Raw genomic sequence first — 17114 nt, 5'->3', positions numbered from 1 at the left:
CCTTCAGTTACCTGAATTGGTCGTGGAATATGCTGTTGTCAACGGGATAATATTTGGAAATGTCCATTTCACCCATGTAACAGGTTTCTATAGAACTCCTGGGCTGTGCTGGACCAGTACAGCACTAGAGATGCATCAGTAAGCAAACCAGACAGAGTCCTGTCCTGTGGAGCTTGCACTTAAGCAGGAGGAAATAGACCACGAGCCACTAACAGAGTAAATCAGTAAATTGCACTGTGTACCAGAGGTCAGATAGGTGTCACAGAAGAAAAAAAGAAAGAAAAAGAAAAAGAGGGATGGGCAGTAACAGGATGGGTGGAGCAGGTTAGAACTGTGGTCAGAGAAGGCCTCATGGGGGAAGTGACATTGAGAAAAGACAGAAGAGCAGGGTGGGCCAAGTAGATATGTGAGGTAAGAGCCTTCCAACCAGAAAGAAGAGCCAGTGCAAAGGCCCTGAGGTAGATAAGATAAGTGAGAGTTCGTGGATAAAGTTTTCACGGACCCATAGGCAGAGTGGAGAAAGGATGGATGCCTACGAGGATCAGGGTCCTCCTCCATGTCATCTTCAGGAAGTCCCGTCACCTCCCAGTTCTCCGAGCCCCAGGTCTACCCCAGGCCATGAGGCCAGAACTTCATGAAGACAGGCTTTATCATACTGGGCATCCCACTTAGTCTCTGGAGTGGATTCCAGCGCCCTAATTTCAGTCCTGAACACTCTGCTTCTCAGTGGCTCCTCCTGTCTCTGTCGCTGTGGTGCTCTTCCTTTGTGTCTGCTTTACCCTTTGCTCCCGTTGAGGATCATGGTTCACACTCTTCCTCTAGTTACACCCTGCTTGGCTGCCTTCAACCCCGCCCTAGGAAAGGTCTCCAGACTCCATCCGAGAATCTTGCACTTCAGAACCTAGGAAACACACTCCCACCCCTGGGTTCTTCCTGGACCCAGAGTCAGGGTCAAGACCACCCAGCCCTCACAGGGCATTAGATTAGATGATTCATTAGATCTTTTCATGGGCTAGTACTCCTCAATCCTAAGAGAAATCTCTAAAAGTGTAATGCACTCCTTACTGCCTTAGAAACTGATGTAGTAGACACATTTTATCCTTTCTGCAAAATGCAGTCATAATTACATTATATAGTATAGAATCCTAACAGTTTTGAATTGCTCTTTGGGAACATTTGTTGTTCTCTTCTACAGACAGGCAAAGGAGTTATAGGATTATATGTGTCCTGGTCCCAGGAGAGACCCTGACACATACCTGCTTGCAGAAGCCTATGCGTTCAGCTTGTTTTTTTGTATTTGTTCTTGTCATTTGACTTGTTCTCACAAAAGTAGAGTGAAGACCTCAGTTCTCTGTCCCTCTGAACAGCGTTATCTAGCAAAACTCATTACTGATTTAAAGAGGCTGTTTTCTCTCAACAAATTTTCTTCCCCAGAGTAACTTTTCTTCACTGTTACCAAAACTCTCTGAAGTACACTTGAATTCACACCCTGTATTGTCTTCTGGGCTTCCTGCCTACAGAGATTCTCCTTGCAATTACTTTTTTGTGAAAGAGCAGAACATCCTGAATCTCTGTGTGTGCCCTCCATGGCACTGAGGAGCTATGACATACCAGGCCCCCAACAGACTTGCTGAACTAACTCTAAACCATTCCTGATGTTCCTGTCAGAATAGCCCAAATATTTCATCACTTCTAGGGGCCTAAACTCTCAGGCCCCACTGAAAAAAATGTTCAAGTCCCACAGCAGAGTTGTATAGAGTTACATTCTTTGTGTGGGATTTGTACTGACAACGTAGCTTTGCTGTAAAAGCAGAGACCTGCAAAATCTCTGTGGCTTAAAAGGACAAAGTTTTACTTCTTGCTCATACTCCAGGAGTGCCATGGTCAGGTGGGGGCTGTGCTTTGTTTGCTCTGTGTCACGCACTCAGGAATGCAGGCTGACAGGCTCCCCAACTTGGAGCATTGCCGTTGTTGGGACAGAGTATATTCGTTTCCTATTGCTGCTGTAACCAGTTACCACAAACTTAAGTGCCTGAAAACAATGCAAACTTATTGTCTTCCAGTTATGAAGGTCACAGTCTGAAATGGGTCTCATTGGGCTAAAATCAAGGTGTCGGCAGGACTGTTTTCCTTCTGGAGGCTCTCGGGGAGAATCTGTTTCCCTCCCTTTCCAGCTTCTGGAGGCTGCCTGTGCACCTTCCTCCATCTTCACAGCCAGCAGTGGAGCATTTTCAATTCTCTCTCTGTTACCTCTGCTCGATCGTCACATCTTCTTCCACTCTGCCTCTCCTGCCTCCCTCTTGTGAGGATCCTTGTGATTACACTGGGCCCACCTGGAGAAGCCGGGATAATCTCCTTATCTCAAGATCCTTAATCACGTTTGCGAGATCCTTTCTGTCCGGTGAGGTAACATATTCACAGGTTCCAGGGATTAAGAGGACGTCTTTTCTGGCGGCCATTATTCAGCTTACCACACAGAGGGAAGTGATGGTGTCCAATCACACGCAGGCTTAAATATTCTGCCCAGAAACAGTCACACTTCACTTTTCATTGGTCAATCAAGTCACATGGCCACACCTAACTTTTATGAGGCAGGAAGTACAATCTCTCATGTATCTAGAATGAAGGGAATAAGAATAAACACCCTGAATTCTTCTTCAGGATTAGGATGAAGGAGAATGCAAAAGGCCTTCACTACCATGGTAACAACAAAATAAATCTACATGAACGAAGAATCATACTTTTCTATTTGGTGAATAGGTGGTAGATGCAAGGAAGCCCTGATTAACTGAATTTCAGGTAGGAATGAGCCCCGCATGGTTGAGCCAAAAGCCCCAGCTGAGGTGAACACCTAATCTGGTGTAGGTAGATAGAAGAGCAGGCCTGCTCTAGAGGAAGACAGTGTGGGCAGGAGGCAGCCAAGATTTACATGGTTGAACAAAAGAAAACAAATATAAACCCCCAGACCCAAGAAGCTGAGCAAGTCATAAGCAGAGTGAACATAAAGAAATCACACCCAGTCACTTTGTAATCAAAATGCTGACAACAAAGTTAAAAAAAAAAAATCTAAAAAGGAGCCAGAAGAAAAAAGACATATTATATACATACAAAATTAAGCTGACATCTCATCGGAAACAATAAGGCCAGAGACAGAACAAGATCTTTAAGTACTGAAAGAAAAGAAATGTCTGCAACTTAGAATCTATAAACTACCAAAATATATTATAAAAATTAAGGCAAAATAAAGGCATTTTTTGATAAACGAAAGCTGAGAGTCATCTCTAGCAAATTCACACTACAAGAAATGCTAAACAAGTTCCTTGAGGCTGATAGAAAATAACATCAGACTGAGTAAGTTAACAAGAGAGAAAACACACATTTCAAACATCAGGATTAAAGGGGTTATTTTAGCAATTCTGCAGAGATAAAGGATTAATAAAGGTGAATAAAGGGTTTTTGAACAATTTCATGCTAAAAAATACTGTTAGATAAAAAGGACAAATTCCTTGAAAAACACACTTACCAAAACTGACACAGGAAAAAATAGAGAATATGAAGATCCTCATGTTGATTTTAAAAATTGACTGTGCAATTAAAAACCTTTTGCAAAGAAAACTTCTGTCAAAGATAGTTTCACTGGTAAATTCTATCCAACCTGCAAGGAAGAAATTATACCAACAATACACAAACTGTTTCAGAAAATAGAGGAGAAAATCATTTCCCAATTTTTTTTTTTTTTTTTTTTCAGTACGCGGGCCTCTCACTGTTGTGGCCTCTCCTGTTGCGGAGCACAGGCTCCGGATGCGCAGGCTCAGCGGCCATGGCTCACGGGCCCAGCCGCTCCGCGGCATGTGGGATCTTCCCGGACCGGGGCACGAACCCGTGTCCCCTGCATCGGCAGGCGGACTCTCAACCACTGCGCCACCAGGGAAGCCCCATTTCCCAATTTTTAAAACTTTTGGCCGGCCCCAACCCTAAGACCAAAACCAAAGACATTACAAGAAAAGAAAACCACAGACCAATATCCCTTTTGAACATAGACACAAACACCCTTAACAAAATGCTAGCAAACTGAACCTAGCATTTTTTTTTATGACCAAAAACTAGGGTTTTTTCCTCAGGAATGTAAAGTTGTTTTATTTAAAAATATTAATCAATATAATTCATCATATTATCAAAATAAAATGGAAAAATCATGTGACCGTCTCAGTAGATACAGGAAAAGCAGTCTACAAAATTGAGCACCTATTCATAATAAAAACTCTCAGCATGCTAGGAATAAAAGGAAACTTTCTCAACCTGACAGAGATAATTTTAAAAAAACCCTATACCTAACATCATATATAATGATGAAATATTGGAATTTTCACCTTAATATGGAGTGCAAGGCAACGCTGTCCACTCTCATCACTTCTCTTCAACATTGCACTGGAGCTCACTATTCACTGGGACAATAGGGCAAAAAAAAATAGGCATATAAATTGGAAAGAAAGAATTAAAACTGTGTAGAACTAATAAGTGAATTTAGCAAGGTCGCAGAATACAAGGTCAATATACAAATATAAATTGTATTTCTATACACTAGCAGCAAAAAATTAAAAATTAAATTAAAAAAATACCATATGACAAAATGGGTCAGATTGAGGGATGTTGGAATTATGTTTATGGCATGTTGGAATCATGCATATGATGGTAGTAATGAATGATTTGAAAATAAAATGAAGAAAGCAATTTGATTACAGTAGCATAAGTAGCATAAAATAGAATAACATACTTAGGAATAAATTTAACCAAGGAGGCAAAAGACTTGCAGGCTGAAAACTACAAAACATTGTTGAAAGAAATTAAAGACCTAAATAAGTGGAAAGACATCTCATTTTCATGTATTGGAAGACTTAATATTGTTAAGATGACAATACTTCCCAAAAGCAACATATAGGTTCAATGCAATTCCTATCAAAATCCCGATGGCATTTTTTTTTACAGAAATAGAAACGCAGCCTTATATTCAGATGGAATCTTAAGGAATTCCAAATCACTAAAATAATCTTGAAAAGAACAAAGTTGCTGGACTCACACTTCCTGATTTCAAAACTTACTAAAAACCTATGGTAATCAAAATTGTTGTACTGGCATGAGAACAGATATATACACCAATGAAATGGAGTAGAGAGCCCAGAAATAAACCCTTACATATATGGTCAGTTGATTTTCAACAAGGGTCAAGACACTTTAATGTGGAAAGGACAGGCTTTTTAACAATTAGTGATAGAAAAACTGTATATCCATATGCAAAGGAATGAACTTGGGCCTTTATCTTATACCATATACAAAAATTAACTCAAAATGGATTAAAGACCTAAATGTAAGAGCCAAAACTATAAAACTCTTAGAAGAAAACATATAGGAAATGTTTCATGACATTGGATTTGGCAGTGATTTCTTGGATATGACACCAAAAGCACAGGCAACAACAACAACAACAAATAGATAAATTGGACTTCATCAAAATTTTATAAGTTCTGTGCACCAAAGAACACTATCAAGAGAGAAAAAGACCACCTTTTAGGAGGAAGGTAGGAGAAAATATTTGCAATTCATATATCTGATAAGGGTCTAGCAATCAGAATATCTAAAGAACTTTATAACTCAACAACAAAAAGACAAGAACCTAATTTTAAAAATGGGCAAAGGACTTGAACAGACATTTTCCAAAAAATATATACAAATGGCCAACGAAAAGATGCTCAACATCATTAGTCATTAGAGCAACGCAAACCAAAACCACAATGAGGTATCACTTCACACACACTAGGATGTCTAAAAAAAAAAAAAGACCAGAAAATAAACAAGTGTTGGGGAGAATATGGAAATATTGGAACCCTCATACATTGCTGGTAGGAATATAAATTGTACAGCCACTGTGGAAAACATTTTGATGGTACCTGAAAAAGTTAGTTCCTTTACCTGTCTAGTAAGCAGAGGTGTGGAGTGCAAACCCAGATCCTCGGCCTCCAAATCCAGACTTCTCACCTCCTTGTCAGGCCTGGCCCTGGGACATGGTAGAAATAGTCTCAGTCACTAACTCTGCTTCGTCAGCATGGGGGTGAATCTGTGTGCAAACAAGATTTGGCAGAATTTACAGAATGGTGATGGAAGCAACCAGACAATTTGCCTGTCTCAACATGAGCTTGTGCCCTGTGAGTAGCCAACGCGGAACCGCCGAAGGCTCTGGGCAACTGAAGGTTTCGTTTCATGAAAGTAAGCAGCGCTAGGACCTCCAAGTATGAGCAGACCAGTCAGATTTTGCTTAAACTGGGGATCCTTTGATCACCAGTTACCAGTGGAAGGGAAGTGAGCAAACTGCCTAAAGAGACCAACTCAGCAGGCTCTGGGTGTGGCCAGTGCTCAGAAACGAGCTTTAAGATGTTGAAGTCACTCAGTTGCTCTGCAGCTTTTTGATGGACTGATTGTATTGTGAGCCTTCTAATCGTTGATTCGTTTTGAAATGCCAAAGCCCTTGCTAACTAAATGAAGCAGATGGGGAGCAGCACTTGACAGAGGACTGGGCACGTAGGGGACTCAGTGGAAGTTGTGCCAGCAGCCCCCTGCCCTAACCCTTTTGGGCCAAGTTTTCTGTCCCAACCCACACAGAGTGGAAGGGTATGAAACCAGGGAGAAGCTGGCAAAGGGTGGAAAATGGGTGCCAGGACTGAGGTGTGAGGAAGCCCAAAAGACTAGAGAGCTGAATAGATGGCAGGTAAAACAAAACAGGGAGGGCTTCCCTGGTGGCGCAGTGGTTGAGAGTCCGCCTGCCGATGCAGGGGACACGGGTTCGTGCTCCGGTCCGGGAAGATCCCACGTGCCGCGGAGCGGCTGGGCCCGTGAGCCATGGCCGCTGAGCCTGCATGTCCGGAGCCTGTGCTCCGCAACGGGAGAGGCCACAACAGTGAGAGGCCCGCGTACCGAAAAAAACAAAACAGGGAGGTGTTCGGATTTTAGCTGTGGGGCAGGACTGCATGACAGGGTTCATGGTACATATTTCAGTTTTGCAAAGGCATTTGCCAGCCCATTGATTTTCCATTCAACCGAGTCTGCCATAACTTGATTCCATGATGATGTCATAATGTGTTCTGTGCCACACCATAGGTAAACCAAGGCACTAGTGTTATGTTTGAGATATTTCTTCAGAGAACGAGAAAAGCTTCTCCCCAAATTTCCCTTGGATAACATCTCTCCCCTTCTCAAATCCTCCCATTCCCCATAAAACAACAACAGCACAAGAAATAAATGAGGGATGAAATCAGAGTAACAAGTATTTATAACTTCACAAATTACTCCAAGAAAGAATGGACCAGACTTCACATACGCACAATAATATATGGAATCTTCTTGCTTGGGGAGTATGGCACCTCACTATTACCGGAAATTACTGCTTCGTTATCACAATTCCTACAAGGTAGAATGTAGTGGAGTCAGCATTCTGAGTCATTTCCAAAAATGCTTTTATGGGAAGTTTGCAAATAATACTATTTCTTATGGGAGAAATAATTTTGGCAACAATGTCTTCTTTTCAAGTCATACCATGTAACATACTACTTTCTGAATCAGAAATAAATCAAACCAGAATTTTTAAAAGACATAGTAATAGTGGCTCTTAATTATTAATTATTATATCTAGAATATATAATAGATATTTAAAATAGCAGTAAAGAAGGCTAAAGTGGGTGAGTTTTCACTTGGTAACTAATGATACTTTATCATGCCTATAGTTTGAAAGACAGCATTTAGGATCCGCAAGTAAGATTTTCTTCAGTGATATGGGATTCAGCAGTTGCTGCTCTATTGGGGGTTGTAGAATGACTTTTCCAAAAAAGCCATTTTTTTTTTAAAACAAACTTTTTCTTTTAGAACAGTTTTAGATTTACAGAAAAGGTGCAAAGATAGTACACAGAGTTCCCACAGAGCCCACACCCAGTTTCCCTGATAATTAACTTATGTTACATTTATATACATTTGCTACAATTAATGAACCAATATTGATACATTGTTATTAACTAAACTCCATACCTTATTTCAGATTTCCTTAGTTTTTGCTTGATGTCATTTTCTGCTGCAGGATCCCATTCAGGACATCACATTACATTTCATCATTATGTCTCCTTAAGTTCCTCCTGATTATGATGACTTCTCAGACTTTCCTTGCTTTTGATGACCTTGACAGTTTCGAGGAGTACGGGTAAGTTATTTTGTAGAGTGTTACTCAGTTGGGATTTGTCTGAGGTTTTTCTCATAATGAGTGGGCCTGTTGGGTTTTGGAGGGAAGACCACAGAGGTGAAGTGTAATTCTCATCACATCTTATCATGGTACATGCTAGCAACATGACTTACCACCAGGACGTTAATAGGATGATGTTTTACTTTACTGGGGAAGCAGGGAGCTCGCTGAAGGATGGGCCAGGACCCCAGCCCCCAAGCGTGTGTAGGAGAGGTTGCAGGGGGAGGGGCCTGAGCTCCAGACTCCATTACAGAAGGAAAAAAGCAGAGAAAACTGATGAAGCAGAGACCTGTTCCTCTTGGGAAATCCCGGTGGTTTACACTGCCCAGTAATGAGATTGCTTCCAAAGAGGGAAAACGTGCCCTGTGCCTGGTCCCATCGGGGGCCTGGTGAGTGGATGCCCTTCGATGCCCAGGAACGGTTTTGACAGCTGCAAGGAAGCCCAGGGATCCTCTGTGTTTGGGGGGGGAGGGGTATGGGGGTTCAGGTGAGAGTAATTTATGAACAAGGATATTTGCTTAGCAGGCAGAGGCTATGTTTAAAATGTGAGCCTCCTGAAGGGAGCATCCTAAGTAAATTAAGGCACAAGCATTGTACAGATATGGCACAAAACCAACTGGTAAGAGAAACATGCCTGAGGTTTGAATCGAAGTGTTAGAAGGCGCAGAGCATGGGGACATCCCAGGCTAGGCTGAAAAGGGTTCAGCACAGCTCAGGGCTGCAAGGCTGGAAAGGCAGGAGCCAGCTGGGTCTGTAACGAAGCTGTCTGCACAGCACACTGGACCTCAGCTGTGCTTCGCTCCCTTTCTCCACCAGGCCTTGGTGATGGAGGGTTACATCTCTCCTCTTTTCCCCTTGACCACATTCCAGGACTCTGCCTGGCATGGGGGCTGGAATTCTTTCAGGCCCTGGGTTTCTACATGAGCTCCTATGTGGAAAGTCGCAGGGCTGCTCCAGGATGTCCTCTGCTGTGCCCCATCCTGTCCTCCTTATCACAGCTGCAGGCAGCCTGAGCTACATTCCTCCTGCCTGAGTCATTGCCCCAGGCCCCAGGCTGCCTTTCCTCCAGCTTGGCCTAGGGGCCGGCCCCTGTCCATCCCATCTTGTTGCTTGTCCCTTTATTCATCAACAATGCTACAGATTTATTTTTATTGCCTATATGGAATGGCAGTTATTAGCCAAAGAAAATTTTCCACACGTTAAGTTATTCCCTTTCCTTTTCAGCATGCTTCTCATCAAGATCTAGCCTATCTCATCCCTACTGGGCCCTACTCCTAATCACAGCATTATCTGTATATTTTTTAACTTAGGTTTCCTTGCCGGTTATAACACCATTTGATGAAAAGTCTAAGCTATGCTTTTAGGTTTGGTCCGTGCACTCCCATCCACCCACTGGTGGACTTCTGACCTCCTCCTTCTTGCTTGTTGATGTCTTATCCCCTAGAGCACCTTACTAACCCTCCTATGGCAGGCTTCCATTCCCCACATGAATGGATGAATGAATGGAAGGGAACAAACACAATGTTGCCTAATGTCTAAACCAAGTGATTTTGAATTTGTTGAATTAACTGGAAAATTTGACACCAGGTGGATCTTATTTATCCTAGATACTTGGCAGGCTCCTGGAATCCTGTCATATTCAATTTCAAGTTTAAAATACCTCTAATACATAATTTGGGGCTAAATTTTGTGCTAATTACTAGATTCTAGATAAGCAACAAGACATTATGGTGGTTTTGGAAAAGGTATGGAAGGAAAACTTAAAATTGAAAAGATTCTCTTCATGGCCATTGACATTTTTACCCAGAAATTACAGTGAGACTGCCTAGTATCCCCACAGCGTAACTTAAGTCAGGGGGTATTTATTCTGAGCACAACCCTCTTACTTTTAAGAATTATTCTATAAACATTGAATGCCCATTATGTATCATGCAAGATGATTAGTAATTTCTAGTCATTTTTCCCTAAAAGAGGAAACATTCCCTAGTGTACTCACTTCTACTCTCTCCATGGTTTAGTCATCAAATGTTTACCAAGCTCTACCATGTGCCAGATGCTCTCAGTGTCAGGCTCCCTGCCCTTAAAGGGCTCAGCCTGGTGACCATGCAAGGCATCTAGCATGGAGCCTGTGGACCACCAGAGCTGGCGGGTGTGTGTGTGTGTGTGACGGGGAAGGGACAGGGGAGCTTTCTGGAGGAGGTAACTGCTAAGCTGAGTGCTGAGGGATAAGGGAACTCTCCAAGCTGTAGCAGACAAGGAACGAGCTTGCCACATTGTGGGGAATGAAATGTTGTGTTGGACACAACTTATTTGAAAGGAGACATTAGGCCAGAAATTTAAATGGGAATTAAGAAACACTCTTCCACGTCCAGGACATAGTTCTGCGGTAAAGCCAGGATGCCAAGTCTCCATCCCTTCATCAGGATCTGCTCCTCAAGAAGTGGTGAGGCTTGGTGAATGAGGATTCCAGAGAAGCCAGGGCACATCCTCCCAGACACCTTTCTCCTTCCCGGCAGCCTCATGACCAGCTTGGACCATGACTCCTGTGCAGCCCTGGGCAGACAGCCCAATATCCCTGGGCCTCAGTCTCCTTCATGGTTAAAATTGGAGCAGTGATGCTCCCCAATTAGGAGCTGTTTCTCTGGGTTCTTCTCCCAGCTCTTGTAAAATGCAGATACTGATAGGCATCTAAATGAGTTCATGCTGGTCTCAGCATTGTGTATAGGTAACAGGAAGTGTTTGCCCATATGGTGAGGGTGTGTGTAGACAAAATGGGGTTGGGCCCTTCCTTACAGAGGGACCTGCACATGGGGTGGGAGCGAGAGGAAGCAGTGCCTGGCTTAGAGCTCTGCTTCTGGCCCCGCCAGTCCCCGTTTACTCTGATTTAAAAGACAAAACAGAAGTTATAGTTTCTGGAATGATCCTGGGTTACAGACTCTTCAGAAATGGAAGGTACCTCACCACTCATCACTCCCACCCTCCCACCCTTGATTTAGTCCAGTCAATTTCTGTTCTTTTCCATTAGATCCAATGACTTAGAAGGGAACAAAGCAGTAGTTTAAATAAATATCATATCTGGCAAAGCCATGAAGCATTTTCCGCCTAGTTGTTGGTTCTCACTCAATTACTTGTGAAGCATGTAAGTCGCGCAAGCCTCACTGCTGGGTGTGGTGATGCCAGTGAAAGGTAGTTTAGAAGAAATGTATCCACCCAGTCTTCTCCTTTAGAGAAAGTGTATTGGTCGGGGTTCTCCAGAGACACAGAACCAGTTGGATGTGTGTATGCATGTAGAGAGAGAGAGAGATTTATTTTAGGGAATTGGCTCAGGAGATAGTGGGGCTGGCAAGACTGCAGTGTGAAGGGCAGGCCAGCAGGCTGGAGATCCAGGGAAGAGCTGAGGTTGCAGCTTGAGTCCAAAGGCAGCCAGAGGGCAGAATTTTCTTTTCCAGCGCCCTCCATCTTTTTCTCTGAAGGCCTTCAACTGACTGGATGAGTCCCACCCATATTATGGAGAGAAAAGTGCTTTACTCAAAGTTCACTGGTTTAAATGTTAATCTCCTCTAAAAAGTACTCTCACAGTGACTTCTAGACTGCTGTTTGACTGAATATCTGGGCACTGTGGCCACCAGGTTGCACACAGAGTTAACCGCCACGGAACAGTCCTGGCGTGGTCATTTTGGCATTCTCGTGGTACATCCAGGCAGAGTCCCTGTGCCTCGTGTCACCCTCCTCAGGTAGCTCCAGGCCAGCCTTCTGCCAGAGGAAGCAGGGGCTGAAAGGACCCCTGGACCTGGATGGAGGGGCCTGGCTCACTGCTCTCGCTGCCTCCTGGTAGCCGTGCAATTTCTCCTCTTGGACTTCAGGCTCCGCAGGCGTAAAGTGGACATGCTGCTCTACCCACCTCACAGGAGCGTCGCGAGCATTAACTGGAAATACTGTTTGCATTCCGTTAAGTGCAATCATTGCGCTGTCAGGAGGAGCCAGCATTCCTGACTCGGAGCGGGGCAGAGAGGGTCCCTCATGCTGATGGGGGTGGGGTGGGCAGGTGGGGACTTCCCTCATGGACCGAGGCAACATGGGGAGGAGCGTCCACCCTCAAGGACGAGCCTGAGCTCTGCCTGCAGGAAATACTCCCAACCCAGAGCTCCTAAATTGAGCTTTTTGCTCTTTTAAAATTACTGTATGTTCTTTCCAAAAATTCCAAAATTTCAGAGTAAGAACTTTCCCTCCTTCATCACTCCTTCCCCAAATCCACACCCTTCTCCAGAGGAGGCAACTATTAACTCCTTGGCATGAATCATTTCACACCCCTTCTCACTGATTTCTTTTGTCACTACAAAAATGGGGCTTGTCTGTGGTTTTGTGATTTTTAAAATTCACTTAGCAATATACCGTATGTGCTTTCTCATGCCTATATCTGACTTTTTGTATAGTGGATTTTTTTCCCCTATTCACTAAATTAGAGAAAAAAGATAAAGAAGAAAAAAAGGTAAATAAAAAGGCTTCTTACAAAATAAAAGATGAACCTCACTGTAGACCTAGGACATCAGCTTTCTGAGAGAGCGCCCACAGAGTTCTCTGCGGAGGGCCCTGGCCGGGCAGTGCTACTGCGAGGGCTGCCTTTGCCCCCATACCCACTGACGCCTTCCCTCCCTGGAGTTCTGCCTCGCCTTCCTCCTCTGCCCCTGTAGCCGTGTTTGCCTCTGAGGCTGAGCCACAGGTTGGCCCTCCACCACTCCATAAGCAAAGAAATAGCCGCGTCCAGTTTCCGAGAGAATGGTAATGAGTGGGCACACTTAGGTTATTGTTTCTTTAACAAAACCTTCCAGGCAGGCAAGCAAGGAGTTTGGGGGAATTGTGCTAGTGTGTGCTTTGGGGACACCTCACTTTCAAGGTCTGGTATTGAAAAGACCAGAAACTCTCTTATCTTTATCTCTAGTGAGCAGTTTCCTCCCCAGTTGCTATTAGGGGAGAAATAGGTCACCAAGGCCTCGGCTGGATCCCTGAAAAAAGCCCTTGCAGTATCCCACATTGCAAAAGCCCAGGACATTGCTGGGAAGATCCGAGGCTCTGAGTCCCCCCAGCTGGTGGAGGTGACTCATCTTCCTGACCCCAGCAGAGGAGAGCGGCGTGTTTGGTGCGTACTGTGCGCCTGTCAGCACTCAGCATCCTGTTGGCCAGGAAAACGCTGCCCCTTCCCGGGAAAGCCTTTGTCTGCAGTTGGAACACAAGCACCAGTGGACAGAGGCCGCGGAGTCATGGAAGAAAACCAGGTTGAATCCAGGGGCTCCGTATTTGTAGTGGGAAGAGAGATGCCCCCATTTCCCACCGAATCCTGTCACCAAAACAAGTAGGCAACTTGGCCTACTTTTGTTCTTGAGGGTTTCCTGGCCCATTATTACAACAAACAGTGGTAGCAGACATGGTGGATACCAAGGAAGGCATAAAGCAAGAATGGTTTGGAAGAGGTCCAGTGAGTGGTTTCTATCGCCCCCTCCCCATCTGGAGGAGCTCGTTCATCAGAGTCCTCCCCAACCCCGCCACGACTCCTCTCCTCCCCTGGCCTCAGGCATGGATCACTTATTTACTTAGCTAGTAATTTACCCCTTCCCTTGCTCCATAAAAAAGTTGAGACAGCTTATAAAAATACACAGAATAAAGGATGGGCTAAATCACCAGGATAAGTAAGGAAGAAGACAAGGAAAATAGCTGATAGAGCAGCAATAAGATGAGCACACGGGAATGTCTGTCAGACGATGCTGTTCAGTTACTACAAGTGGGCTGCAAATTTGGGGACCTAAGAGTCCTGGAAGCCAAAGAAAAGAGACAGAATAATCAGGCAGAAGGTGCATATCGGCAAGTCAGAAAAAGATCCGCCTTTTTAACGTAGAGACCAGGGAGAGGTGAGGAATCACAGTTCACAGTTTGCATGTGGGCCAGGGACTGAGTTAAATGCTCTTCTGACATTTTCTCATTTGAGCCTGGCAATCATGTCAGGTGGATACTATTACGACACTCATTTCACAGATAAGGAAACTGAGAATTTGAGAGTAAGTTAGTAGTTTGCCCAAGACCAGAGAGTTAGTCAGTTGTAGAAATGAGTGAGGTTCAAACGCAGGCTATCAGACTCCATGTTTGGGTGCCAAACTAGGAGGCTAACCTTGCAGGGCAGTGGGGGGCCCTCAGGGCTATTTCTGCAACAGATGCAACAGGAGTTTCTGTAGGACTGTGTCTCCTCACTTCTTTCAATACAATTCCTAAATATAGTCACAGAAGCATAAATGTAGTTAAAATTCTGTGAAAGCAGTTCCTTCAACTAAAACAGTTTGTCCAGGTGCTTAGTTCTTTGAAGATCTAATTTTCTTCTCTGTATATATGTATAAACATTGCAGATTCTATCAGGAAGTAGATCAACAGGTATTTTTCTCAAACCACAGTTATTTTAATGCATCCCAAACCCACTCTAGTACGTTTTATTTATTCCTCAGAAGGAACTAGAAGCTGATGTCTTTAGTCTCTCTACTCCCACGCCTACCCCTACATGGGAAATACTCTTATAGCCCCCCAGGACAACGGAACTCACAACGAAGACCTCTATTAACCAATGCTTTGAGGACAACTTCACCTCACGTGTTGCTCTTTTCTTCCAACCTATTCTTTGTGAAATGCTTTGGGAATTGGGTATTCCCTCTATTTAAGACCATGTACCATTCAGCAGCATTTCTCAAACTTTCAGCTTCTATAAGCCCCTTTATGCTCATGCAGACCACCAATTTTAGGTAAAAATTCATCACAATTTTTAGTAATAAAAACATCATATTCTAAAAAAACCCTTTTTATTATGAAGAAATTCAAACAACTATGAAAGTGGAATAGTGTAATGAACCTCTGTGTACCCATCACTCAGCTTCAACAGTTACTGGCCAATCTTGTTTCAGCACTACTCACACCAACTTCCTCTTTCCCATATTATCCTGAAGCAAATCCCAGATAGCACATCATTCCATCCATAAATATTTCAGTATGTGTTTCTAAAAGATATGAATCTTTTCTTTTAACATGACAAGACCATTATCACAACTAAAAGTATTCATAAGAGTTCCTAAAAATCATCAAATATCAAATTTCCAATTGTTTCAAAAATGTTTTAATTTCTTTTTGTTTGAATCAGGATCCAAATAAGGCTTGCACATTCCTACCAGATAGAACATTATTTTAAAGGTCACTAATCATTTCATGCATTTGCAAGAGGACATCATTTTCAGTCTCTTCCCAAGGTATCTGTCCTCTTTGTTCTGGTTTCTTTACTCTGTACTCCAGCAGTTTCTTTCCTTACCTTTTGTTTTTGCTAAGTTAAGCATTCCCAACTCGCAGTTATAGGTTGCTGGAAACAGCATCAAGTATCTGGTATTGCTTTCTGATGGCCATGGATTCAGAAGTGAGTCATCTCTCATTGAAAATACTTTTAGCCCAATTACAAAACACATTCAAAATCCAGATGGATGCGTGCTTTAACTTGGGAGATGGGGACAAAATGGGTCTTTCTCATCCACACAGACTGCCCTCAGCTCTCGAAAGCATTTGTCCAACATTACAGGTAGTTAGTTCTAAACTGTTCCCAATAGTAGACTGCTTTCTTCCTATTAAAGACAAGTATCAGATATTGGGAAAGAGTCAAACTCCACTCAGAGCAGATTGGACCTCAGTTTGGTCTCATGAAAACAATCTGGTTTTTCAACTGTCTTCTCTTTTAAAGGACCGAGTTCATCCTTTGGATACTACAGGTCAGCACCAGAAATGACAAGGTATCTCAGACAAATCACCAGTGGATGTGCCGTGATGGGCAAAGTCAAGTTCACCCAAAGTTGTGGAAAGGCCCTCTGACAGCAGAGGGGAAAGCAGAGGGGTGGGGGTCAGACTGTTGGAAAGAGCACCTAAGAGGACACTGAAAACATCCAGACAGGAAGTGAGGTCAGGCAGGAACAGAGCTGAAAGAAGAGAAAGTATCAGTGTGAGAAAAAGGAGGCTTGGGTTGGATTGAACATGACGGATGAGTATGGAGCAGGGAGGGATCTTCAGTGACATTTGTGTTTCTGACTCCAGTGCTGGGGAGCTGTGTAAAACGGAATCCTAAATAGACACACACACACACACACACACACACACACACACACACACACACACACACACACACACGAATCCCCTTCCAAACTGCCCATGAGCCTGGGTGTACAGAGCCAGCTGATCTGTGAATTAAAAAACATACCCCATACCCCACGGGAAATATCCTCTTTGTAGTTGCAGCAAGGGTCTCAACACCGGCTGCACATCAGCATCATCTGGGGCGTTTAAAAAATACTATGCCCGGCAGCACACCCCCTGCCCCCTCCCAGCTCAGGCCAGTTGAATACGAATCCCTGTGTATTTTGACATCTCCCTCTACACCCCTCTGTCTCCCTGCAGAGGTGATGCCAACATACAGCAGGGCTGAGAACCGCTGGACCAGGCATGCACAGCGAGGGTTGTTTCAGCACCAAATTACCTGCCTGTTCAGAAGCTGTGGGAGGACTCCTTCTTGGAGCTGCTCACAGCTCGAAGCTTAGTTTGGCTCAGCCTGGATCCCTGTTGCTTGGGGTGAGAGAAGTGACCTGACCTTCAGAACTCAGCTCTCTGGCCAAAATAAGGGCTGGCAAGGAAGGCCTGGCAGGGGAAAAGGAAAGAAGGGAGCCAGGTGTCCAGCACACGTGTTTCCCCTCTGCCTGCGGAAGGCGGCAGTCTCAACCTCCTGTGCGTCACAGGCACGCTGGGATACTTGTCAAATGCAGATGCCTGGGCC

The 17114-nt window shown here is 44.0% G+C and overlaps 1 long non-coding RNA gene across 1 annotated transcript; it reads right to left on the bottom strand.

Annotated features, from left to right (window-relative positions):
- Positions 1-3609: 3609 nt before the first annotated feature.
- Positions 3610-8364, bottom strand: LOC136792748 (uncharacterized). Its single transcript, XR_010837081.1, has 4 exons — positions 8071-8364; positions 5968-6112; positions 4371-4445; positions 3610-3655 (listed from the first exon to the last, which is right to left on the bottom strand). It is a non-coding gene; the product is annotated as an uncharacterized lncRNA (long non-coding RNA).
- Between the last annotated feature and the right edge of the window lie 8750 nt (positions 8365-17114).

This window comes from Kogia breviceps, chromosome 15, assembly GCF_026419965.1.
Source record: "Kogia breviceps isolate mKogBre1 chromosome 15, mKogBre1 haplotype 1, whole genome shotgun sequence".
In the NCBI taxonomy this organism is placed as follows: domain Eukaryota; kingdom Metazoa; phylum Chordata; class Mammalia; order Artiodactyla; family Physeteridae; genus Kogia; species Kogia breviceps.
Note: the sequence above shows the minus strand (reverse complement) of the source record. Positions and strands in the feature narration are given on the sequence as shown.